This window comes from Physella acuta, unplaced genomic scaffold, assembly GCF_028476545.2.
Source record: "Physella acuta isolate Inbredline_101_S28 unplaced genomic scaffold, ASM2847654v3 ptg001756l, whole genome shotgun sequence".
Taxonomy (NCBI): domain Eukaryota; kingdom Metazoa; phylum Mollusca; class Gastropoda; family Physidae; genus Physella; species Physella acuta.
In genome coordinates this window covers 227,440-239,880 of record NW_026733266.1, presented here as the reverse complement: position 1 = coordinate 239,880, position 12,441 = coordinate 227,440, and positions in this window count along the sequence as shown.

Here is a 12,441-nt window from a genome sequence, read left to right as displayed (position 1 = left end):
TCGGCAGCTATATATCAGCAAATGGCAGCATGGAGAAAGAAATTGCCACCAGAATAGCAATGGCAGCACAAGCTTTCAACAGACTCGCTAAGATCTGGAAATCATCCTCACTGCAGCAGAGAACTAAAATAAGGATCTATAAGTCTAATGTACGTTCTGTACTCCTCTATGCTGCAGAGTCATGGAAACTAAACAAGAAAGTAGACAGCCGACTCAGAGGCTTTGAAAGAAGATCCCTCCAACGCATCCTCAGGATAAAGTGGGACGACAAAGTCCCGAACAAGGAAATATGGCGAAGGACAGGATTAAACGACATGGTCTCAGAAGTTAGAACGAGGAGATGGAGATGGCTGGGCCATGTCCTACGCATGAGCAAAAAAAGACTCCCCAACATGGCGCTGAAGTGGAACCCACCCGGAAAGAGAAGTAGAGGAAGACCACTGGGAACATGGAGGAGGGAGATGGAAGAAGAAGTACAGGCTACTGGCAAAACCTGGCATGAACTAAAGTGGCTCGCCCAGGACAGGGTGGAATGGCGGAGATTTGTTGTTGCCCTATACTCCACAGGGAGTGATGAGGATTAAGTAAGTAAGTACCCAGCTGTATTGGGTACCTAACTCATGATAAGGAAACTAATGCAGGAGTCTACCCAGCTCTATTGGGTACCTAACTCATAATAAGGTAACTAATGCGGCTGGGCATAGTGTTGACAACACAATTCCATTCTATGCCGAGGTTATTGAAAAAGATGGACTTCATCTGCCCTATGTGTCTTGGTCACGAACAGGAAAAATAAGATAGATCAACAACGTTTTTAGAAATCCAAAAATTTTTTAACCTTATATCTCGATCATGTAAAACAAATTCTCCATAGAAGTAGGCCTATATTTCTACAGGTAGGGTTTAAGGAGCAGCTTTATTTGCAGATTTTACATTACATTGTCAGCTGTGGTTTAGAATATGCGTCTAAATTTTTTTTTCTATTTTTTCAAAAGAACTTATAATGTTTTTCTTTGGTTGTAATAAAATGTTTTTACTATTTACTCAAATGAAAAAGAGTTATTACTGGTTTAAAAATTCACATTCAGAATTTAAAAAAAAAGAATTACAACGATCCTTTTTAAAGATGAAACCCACATTAGATAAATGCAACCAGCTTTTCTAAACATATAAGACATTAATTCTTTGTCTATTTAAACAATAAGGTGAATGGTGAACTCTTTTATTTTGAAACACCAAATCTCTCTTGCTACCCGGCCTTCTTGCTTGGTACTGACACATCACAGAACAGGAAATGCCGGCGATTTGTGTCACACTAACCGGACATCAGCACTAGATGACCTTGGGAGGGGGGGGGATAAAACTAGCTCGATGATTGGCTGTTGTACAGTCACGTGACATGGAAGCTTGGCTCTCGTCTGCTCCGGTGTTTGGTGCCGTCCACACGCGTTGTTTAGGTTTTAGTTTCTGAGAAAAACCTAACTTTTAATTTTCTGCGATCTAATGCATTGTGTTATCTTCAAAAGAAACTAGATCTAAATTTTGTGTCTTTTCTTTAACTTTGAATCCTTTTTATCATACTTGGATATAATACTGAATCCAACTTTTTATCATACCTGGGTATAATACTGAATCCAACTTTTTATCATACCTGGATATAATACTGAATCCAACTTTTTATCATACCTGGATATTGTGTTCACAAGGTGAGTGAAAAACCAAAACAAATAATATCTATCAAATACCAATTACTTAGTATGAATTATAAATTGCACAGGTTTTGTAAGTAAAACATGCACACATTATAATTTTTAATATAATTTAATTTTTTTAAATATGACTTATACTTAGCTATGCTTTAAAAGTAGAGTTTTAATCCCTGCAAATATTTAAAAAAAATAAAAGCAACTTTAAAAATCTTTCACAGCTTCGAAGTGCTATAAGTGGATAGTTTGAACTGATGTAAAAAAAACTCTACTCCCACACTGTAGCCTAGAAGATTTTGGAAATTAAGTTTGTCGAAGTTCGTTGTCTGGGTTACTGAGACGGAAAAGTGAAGTGAGCACTAGTTTTTTTTTTCTATGCCGACTTAGGCGAGTAGCCCACAGATCTTAGTGTATGACTTTTTCTTATGTCGACTCTATGAAAGTACCTACCAGATCTTGATTGACGGATTTTTCCTATGCAAGTGTTTAGAAGATCTTAGAGCACGACTTTTTATCGTCCTATGCCGACTCTATGTAAGTGTTAAAAGATCTTAGAGCACGACTTTTTGTCCTATGCCGAAATTATGCATGCACCTCGCAGATCTTAATTTACCAATTTTCCTTATGTCGACTTTAGGCAAATACCTAGCAGATCTAAATGCACGACTTTTGTTCTATGCCGATTCTACGTGCATGGATTTTTCCTATGCCGACTTAGGCAGGTACCTAGCAGATCTTAATGTACATAAAAAAAAAACACTAAGAAAAAGTGATAAAGAACCAAACTGTACATTAGTTAAGTCAGCTCCGTGTACATTCCCTATCCCTCTGTTCTGTAATGTTATGTTTTAACATTATAAACATGTATGTATTTTATTGTCTAAAATGTGTAAGATTTCAGACGTTAGTACACAAATTATTGTGAAGGATGACTGGTACCATCCCAAGCCCATCTGCTCTGTCTAAAGCCTGTGTTCGTCTATTCCAATGGGCAGGGTGAAGGATGACTGGTACCATCCCAACCCCATCTGCTCTAACGCCTGTGATGGGCTATTCCAATGGCCAGATCAATATTTGTTTAGTGCTGTCTAACGAAAAATGTGACAAGTCTTTATTGCTTAAGCCCCTCATCGATCGATTACATCAGCAGTTCATGCCCAGCATTTACGACCTTCGTGTTTTTTTTTCTTTCTTTGTATTTCTATCGCAATTTTAAAATAGAATAAAACAAGCCCAATTCCCTTGAATTACAAGCAATCAACAACTAAATCGGGATCATTACACGATCGGAGAAATTTTTGTCCTTGGAGTTAAAGACCATTAGCAGCGTGTTAATTGTATCTACAGATGGGGCAGATATTTACAGAGTTCATATATCGATTTAAAAAAACAACCTAGGTTAAATAACATGGAGTTGGTAGATATGATTGTAATGATAGCGTCCCTTTATCGTTTGTCAAGTCCTACGCAATCATCAGACAGGCTACACATGAATAGGTGCCAAGTCGTAATTTGTGGGGGAGGGGTTGTGGTCGGTATATCGCTTTATTACTGGGGAAGGTTAAATTTCATGTGGTCCAAATATAGTTTTTTTAAAGTGTGTTGCTGTTACTTTAGTTTTATTTTATTTTTATTTTATACTTTGAATAACATGGAGTTTTAATTTTTTTTTAGTAAGACTCACCTTTCAAATACAGTAGAGTTCATATGTATCTTGGCATATGAAGGGTTTGTCCTATACTCTCCCCAACGTTAGTCAAGGGGGGGGGGGCATGGATGTCCTGTAGTCTCAAAAAACAGACCGAGATCCGAACCCGCGACCTTCAGAATAACAACCGAACGCCATACCTGGAGTCTAGTTTCAATTTAAAACAAGATTTTTAAGAGTCCCAGAGTTTTTTTAACCAAACACTTGCACTAACATGCATTTAAGTAAGTCTTTTAAAAAAAATCATTATCTATAAATTCACTGAAGATTCTGAGATTTGCTTGTTGTCATTTTTAAACAGTATACAACATATCTTACGTAACTACTAGAAAAGTGCATATTATTATACAGAATATTATATTACATTAAAAAAAACTTTAAGAATAAATTACACTAAGTTCAAATACACTAATTGTGGTTGGAGGACAAATTGATGCCTGCTTTACATATGTTACGGGTCAGTTGTAGGTTAGATTAGAATAGGTTAGAATAGTCTAGAACTAGGGGAGAGTGCGTGTGTGAGTGGAGTTCACCCTACCGTGTAGTTACCCTTGCATGTTTATGTATTGTAATCCCAAGGTCGAATGCGGGTATAAAAGGCCGAGTGAACGATTGTAGGGGGGCAGTCAGCGGGTTAGTTGCTAGCGATTAGGACGAGGGCTACGCTTGAATGTATTTGAGACGGAATAAAAGTAGCGAACGAAGTCACGAAGCGTTGTTGTTTGTCAGAGACTAATCGGAACGTAACAACATAATTATTTAAAACATAACGAATTCTCAACATAACTACACACTATACAACATAATCTGATACATGACACAATATAATCCCACACTACACACTATTACCTGACACAACACACTATAACCTCAAATGACAAAATATCATTCGGTGCGTATAATTAACCATAATTAGCTATTGATTGAGTTATTAACTAAAAAGTTTCACCCAGACGGCATATGTTTTCACGAAAAAAAATTATAATGTGTTTGTAAAATCTTGTCCATGATTGTACATGTTATTTAAAAACCTGTTTAGTAACTCGCCAACATTTTCCCCGTGCAGTTAAATACCTTGCTACTACTAAACCCGGGCTCAAATCGTGGGTAAGCTCAGTGGCGTATCTAGGTGTCACCCCAACCCTCCAACAATGTTGCCGTTAAGGTTTAGTATCACCTCTCTCCCACTACTATTTTACTGGATAAAACATAGCTTTGACTGTAAATTTGTCGATCTTTATTCGTTGTAATACCCCTCACCTTAAATTATTTCATATCGTGCACACCGCCACCCCACCCCCATCGTTATAATAACACAGGTCGAGGTAGATTTCATGTTTCTGTATTACCCACTCCACCCCAAAATAAATATTCTGCCACAGTCAATATCGTCTACATAGGTTTAAACCCAAACCCTCTGTACCTCTATCATCATATAACACCAGAAACCATGTAGCCTCTGTATACCTGGGCTACAATCAGCTAATTTCTTAACACTCTACACTATTGCATGTGTAGGAAATGGAAAAAAAGGAATTGTTAATTATCTGAAAATATATGGATCCAGCCGTTAATGCATAAAGATAATTAATCAAACGGTATCCAAATGTAATAGATTTCATAATTCTGTGAGAAAGTTTTTTCCCTTCTCGTTGTCATGGTGATTTGATTGCTGGAGCGAGGAAAATAATTATGCAATGCCAGGAGGTAATTGGGCACGGTCGGTTGTTGTGGGTGAACGCCCTTAGATGTTAGTATTTGGCACGGTCAGTAGATGTGGGTGAACGCCCTTAGATGTTAGTATTTGGCACGGTCGGTTGTTGTGGGTGAACGCCCTTAGATGTTAGTATTTGGCACGGTCGGTTGTTGTGGGTGAACGCCCTTAGATGTTAGTATTTGGTATGGTAGGTAGTTGTGGGTGAACGCCCTTAGATGTTAGTATTTGGTATGGTAGGTAGATGTGGGTGAACGCCCTTAGATGTTAGTATTTGGCACGGTCGGTTGTTGTGGGTGAACGCCCTTAGATGTTAGTATTTGGCACGGTCGGTTGTTGTGGGTGAACGCCCTTAGATGTTAGTATTTGGTACGGTAGGCAGTTGTGGGTGAACGCCCTTATATGTTAGTATTTGGCACGGTCAGTAGATGTGGGTGAACGCCCTTAGATGTTAGTATTTGGCACGGTCAGTAGATGTGGGTGAACGTCCTTAGATGTTAGTATTTGGTATATTCAGTAGTTGTGGGTTAACGCCCTTAGATGTTAGTATTTGGCACGGTCGGTTGTTGTGGGTGAACGCCCTTAGATGTTAGTATTTGGCACGGTCAGTAGATGTGGGTGAACGTCCTTAGATGTTAGTATTTGGTATATTCAGTAGTTGTGGGTTAACGCCCTTAGATGTTAGTATTTGGCACGGTCGGTTGTTGTGGGTGAACGCCCTTAGATGTTAGTATTTGGTACGGTAGGCAGTTGTGGGTGAACGCCCTTAGATGTTAGTATTTGGCACGGTATGGAGTTGTGGGTGAACGCCCTTAGATATTAGTATTTGGTACGGTAGGTAGTTGTGGGTTAACGCCCTTAGATGTTAGTATTTGGCACGGTCAGTAGATGTGGGTGAACGCCCTTAGATGTTAGTATTTGGTATATTCAGTAGTTGTGGGTTAACGCCCTTAGATGTTAGTATTTGGTATGGTAGGTAGTTTTGGGTGAACGCCCTTAGATGTTAGTATTTGGCACGGTCGGTGGATGTTGATGAACGCCCTTAGATGTTAGTATTTGGCACGGTCAGTAGATGTGGGTGAACGCCCTTAGATGTTAGTATTTGGTATATTCAGTAGTTGTGGGTTAACGCCCTTAGATGTTAGTATTTGGTATGGTAGGTAGTTTTGGGTGAACGCCCTTAGATGTTAGTATTTGGCACGGTCGGTGGATGTTGATGAACGCCCTTAGATGTTAGTATTTGGCACGGTCAGTAGATGTGGGTGAACGCCCTTAGATGTTAGTATTTGGTATATTCAGTAGTTGTGGGTTAACGCCCTTAGATGTTAGTATTTGGTATGGTAGGTAGTTTTGGGTGAACGCCCTTAGATGTTAGTATTTGGCACGGTCGGTAGATGTGGGTGAACGCCCTTAGATGTTAGTATTTGGTATAGTAGGTAGTTGTGGGTGAACGCCCTTAGATGTTAGTATTTGGTATGTTCTGGAGTTGTGGGTGAACGCCCCTAGATATTAGTATTTGGTATGTTCAGTAGTTGTGGGTGAACGCCCTTACATGTTAGTATTTGGTATCAGTGGCATAGCTAGGATTTTTGGGCCTCTGTGCAAAAAGTGTTAGTGGGCCCCTGAGAGGCGTAGCGACCGGGGAAAAACTTTCGATTTGCACCCCCCTCCTCAGACTTTCGATTTGCACCCCCTCAAACTTTCGATTGGCACCCCCCCCCCCTCAAACTTTCGAAAAGGGGCCCCTATGCCTTGCTTACGCTATCTTTACGGTAGCTACGCCACTGTTTGGTATGTTCGGTAGTTGTGGGTGAACGCCCTTAGATGTTAGTATTTGGCACGGTAGGTAGTTGTGGGTGAACGTCCTTAGATGTTAGTATTTGGTATAGTAGGTAGTTGTGGGTGAACGCCCTTAGATGTTAGTATTTGGTATGTTCTGGAGTTGTGGGTGAACGCCCCTAGATATTAGTATTTGGTATGTTCAGTAGTTGTGGGTTAACGCCCTTAGATGTTAGTATTTGGTATGGTAGGTAGTTGTGGGTTAACGCCCTTAGATGTTAGTATTTGGCACGGTCGGTAGATGTGGGTGAACGCCCTTAGTATTGCGGATGGTCGGTAATAGCAGGTTAAACCCCTTAGATGTTAGTATTTGGCATGGTCGGTATTGTGGGTTTAATGCACTTAGACATTTGTACTGGACAAATTTGGCAGTTAGAGGTTAATGCCCTTAGATGCCAGTATTAGCCACGGTCGGTATTATGGGATAGTGCCCTTAGTTAGATATCAGTATTACAGTATTAGCTACGGTTGTTATTGTGGGTTAATATATATATATATATATATATATATATATATATATATATATATATATATATATATATATATATATATATACATGGGCCTACATACATACACATTGTTGTGTGCTAATTGTTGTGCTTGTGATAATGTGCTACTGTAACTATTACGACTGATCTAAACAATTCTCCTGTGAGTCTCCACTAGCACCAATCACTGGCACTGTCACAGACAATAAAGTCCCATCAGGGGCAATCATCTCTCCATTCTCTGCAGGACAGCTCGGTAGTCACGTGACACCTTATTTTATTACAGATGCGATTCACCTCTGGTAAACATTGAGTTATCAGCAACATTGGAGTAGTATCTAAAGTAGTGTTCGTGTTCATTTTCAAACAAAGACTGAGTTTTTTATTGTTGGATGGGACGATTTTCTTTCAGTCATTAAGACTCAGTCTTGTCACCGAATCTATTCGTGTAACACAATTTTTTATAGGTAGGTTGCCCGTTTATGTATGGCCAATATGACAACATGTTATACAGTCTGTGTAAACTAACTCAACACAGTCGTCCCATTTTGTAAACATCACATATCACAACATGAACATCAACTCAACTCACTCAAAATTTAAAAACTTGTTTACTCTGTTGAAAAACAGTCATGCACACTCTTGTCTCACGTTCTAATTATACACCGTCTACCGTTTACACTATCTACAATACACACTATTTACAGTTTACACTATCTAAAATACACACAATACAGTATACGCTATTTACTACGCTACACACTATACTGTAAACACAATTTACTGCAGGCTTATTGAATTTCTTTAGCACACAATTAAAATCACCAAAGTAAACAACACATGACGTTGATTGATTGAAATTTTTACATCTTATTAATTTTTCACGCCAAACACACAGATACACACACACAGATACACACGCACACAGATACACACGCACAAAGACACACGCACACCCAGACACAATCATAGATACACTTGCATGTACACAATTCTGATGTGCTTGCAAAAATCCATCGATTTAATGTAGTCTTATGCAATTTTTTCAAGGACAAAAATAAAAATACACCTAAATAAAAGATACACGGATGAATTAACCAATTTGAAACATGACGGAAGTGTGATTGTAGTAATCAAACCAAATCTCCCCAGGAGTTTTAAATTGAAATATTTACTCGCTCCGCCGTGCCTGAAGAACCTTTCTAAGGAAGATTTGACTTTACTAAGTGGTCTCTTTGGAAGAAAACACTCAAGGTTCTTTTCGATTTGTCCACTAATTTTAAAGAGTTTATACTTGAATAAATTCTATTTTAAGAAACGATTGAAATAACAAAGCGAGCTTCCTTCTAGTTTCTGTTAAGTACTCGACTCATTTCATGTTAGATATTTTGCTGACACGCCTCTGACTGCTTCTATATTATCGTTACACGCCTCTGACTTGCGCCACCTATAAGGCGAACTAGGCGGTCGCCTAGAGCGCCATCCCTAGGGGGGGGGGGCAAAATGTTTAATAGCTATTATCAAAATGTACCTAATAATTAACAACTTTTATAAAGTAGTAGCTATCTATTTCGGCACCCAGGACGAACTATCAATTTTGCAACCCCACTCCAAAATTAGGTCTTATAGGCCTAATATATATTCGCGATGGTGAAAATGCAACCCCACCTCCCTAATTTGGAAAGGTCGGGGCGCTTTTTACCAGTCACTTTGCCTTTTTAATTTGGTGCCACATAATTGATGTAGAAAACGATTAAATAAGTTCGTAATTTAAATTTCGAACATTTCAAACGGTTATCTAGTTTAAATAGGGCTTGTAAGTGTCGTTTTCCCTGACTTTGAATTATAAATCTGTTCTGCTGTATAGAGTTTTGTTATGACGGGGTGTATTGTACTTGTTTGGTAAGTTTTGATGAATCGTTTAGATTTGGGAGTAACGGCGGAAGGCTGTTGCTGATATGGTTTTGTAGGTATAAAGTGTCGAAGTGTTAAAGTGTCATTGTTTTTATTCGGCTGTTTTGTAGTTGAAGGTCTAATGGTATTTGATTGATAATAGAGAAATGAAAACGTAGGCGATGAAGTATCGCAGTTCTGGAGTTCGGGAGTATTGATTCTTGTGGTATTAATGTATCGAATTATATTGACCGTTGAAGTGTAGTAGTAGGTCCAGTAAAATCGTTGTTGATTGGGAGTACCGTTTGTAGAGCTTGGTGAAGTTAAACAAGTTGGTGTCGTAGTTCTGGAGCATCGAGTCTAGTTATGTTTAGATATCTAGATATCGAAGTTTGATATGTGTTGTGAATGTAGCAGAGTATATCGAGTAGTCGAGTTTATAGTAAGTTAGATGATTTCAATCCAGTACGGAACACACTACAAAGAAAGGTAGACGTTCTCTAGTTGAAAAATCTTTAATTTTTTAGGAATCTATTACCACTCTTAAAGTATTATTATTATTTATTAAATGGGACGGAATTTATAACTATCTGTAAACTTTGTTTTTTCAAATTTTAATTTCTTTACATTTAAATCAATTCTTCTGGCAATGTCTAAAACATTTACCCCTGTTTGATTTTCTAAACGTAGTCCCTTTACTCAGGGGATCCAAAATTATTTGAAACAATCTCTAGATCTAGTCGAAAATTAGCAAGCAAACGATGTATGCCATGAAAATTGGATAGAAGTGTGTTACTATAAAGCTAACATTTTTAGACTTTCAAATAAAACCTACAGTTAAGTGTTCAATGGGTAAAATATATTGTTTTTACAAGGTTACATAGATAATATAAAAGATTTGTTATAATTATTACAAAATGAAAGTAAGAGCGGTTTATTTTGTTTCTCAAACATGTATTAGTTACACTTGGTTAATTTAGCTATTCTTGTGAAAGTTATTTCCCTTGAACATTGCTATTTGGATATTGAAATGGGAAATAATTCTCGTTGCTTAACTTTACATTTGTTTCAAATTCCTGCACCTTAGGGCGCCTTAGGTTGACCGCTTACATATAAATACAACTTAAAGTTATTATTTGCTATTGTAAAAATTATATCGAGCTTAAGTTCTAAACAAATAGTTTGGTAGGTGTGAGGATCTACTGCCAGTTATGAAGGCGGGAAAAACCACAGCAATCACCAAATGTGAGAGTGGGGGTGATGAAGATCCAACACACAGTCCAAGTCAAAATATAATGTTCTTTATTAAAATGTACACAATCATCTTCCTACCTACCTAACCAATCTATATACTATCTGCTAACTACTAACACTACTAACTACACACTCCCATGACCAATCCTAACACACTACATTCTAACTTTCTACATATTTCTATGTCGTAAAGTACAAAGTAGACTCGTGGACTTAGCAACTATTTCAATAAAATGTGATTACACTAAGTCTTACAAACTGGAATTGAAGGAATTAGTACAAACTTTTGAGAAGAAGGAGGCAAGTAAAATTTGATTTTGATGTCTACTTACATATGCAATTGACATTTAATTATTATGTCACTTTTAATGAATTGTTTTCTTATACATATGTTTTAGTAATTAATTTTGTGTGAAAGGGGGCGTTTTAATAAGTTTTGCCTAGGGCGCTAAATAACCTGGCGTCCGCACTGCTGACTAGGTCTGTATTATCGTCACACCCCTCGGCACCGAAATTATTCCTAGATCTGTCTTCGTCAACTTGAGAAAACAAATATCTCATTGAACTAAAACTTTTAAAAATTTCAACACAAAGCAAGACTTAAAAACTGGTTTAAACGAAGATACAAAAAGCGATTTCCTTTGAAGCGGTACTTTATTTAAAAAAAAAAAAAACTGTAGTTTTTGTAAAATAGAATTGTGTTGTGGTTTATATGTGTGTGAGTGAGTGACTAAGTGTGTGTATGTGAGGGGGGGGGGGTCTGGGTGTTTACATGTCACTTCACACCCAGACCCCCCCCCCCTCTCACATACACACCTCTCAAATGACATGACACTTGAGTGAGAGGTGGAGGTCTTTGGGAAAATTCCATTAAATTAAACGTGGTAGAAGGGTGGTACATTTTTAAACAATCAAATGCGAATATTTAATAACACTCAAATAGCTATGTGATTAAGTTAAGTGCACCATGCGATCAGGAAAAAATCGAATAGATTATCATTAATCAAATGAACTATGTTCACATTTCTGAGGGCCCTTCACATTAATAAACATCTCGGGGCGTTAATTAACGAGAAAGGGGTGCGTTAATTATTTAATTTTGTGCTACCATTTATCAATTTAAAGTAAACGTGCATTACTTTGCGAGAAGATTTAAATTAAATTCTCCTTTTTACCGTAGGCCTGTCTTAGACGTGCTGTTCTGAAGCATTCATTCTGTAATGTCTGATGCGGGGGGGGGGGGGGGGGGGAACAAAGAAACACATTTTTACAGCTCTGAAACTCAGATCTGTCGTATCAAAATATGAATCCAAACAAAAGGAATGTATTGATTTTGTGTTGTTTGAAGTTCTTAGAAAAGCTCTCTTCAGAAGGATATCGACTTTTTATTTTGTAGTTTTTGCTTTTAGGGTAAGAGTGAGATTAAAGGTAATGTTCTAGGTTTGTGTTAGGTTGTGGGCTAGGGTCAGTGGCGTAGCCAGGATCGTCTCAAGGGGGGGGGGGTTCCAATTTTTACCCGGGGACAAACTTTCGATTTGCACCCCCCCCCCTCAAACTTTCGATTTGCACCCCCCTCAAACTTTCGATTTTCACCCCCCTCAAACTTTCGATTTTCACCCCCCCCCCTCAAACTTCCGATTTTCACCCCCTCATACTTTTTATATATATACCGAGGGGTCTATGGGGGGGGGGTTATGACCCCCCTGCCTACGCCACTGGCTAGGGTTATAAACACGTTTAGGGCTAGGATCAGTGTTAGGGTTCGAGTTGTGAGACTATGACACATGTTTCGATTCGCCATACCGTTGTTTGTCTTTAAATCAATGTGACACTTCTGTT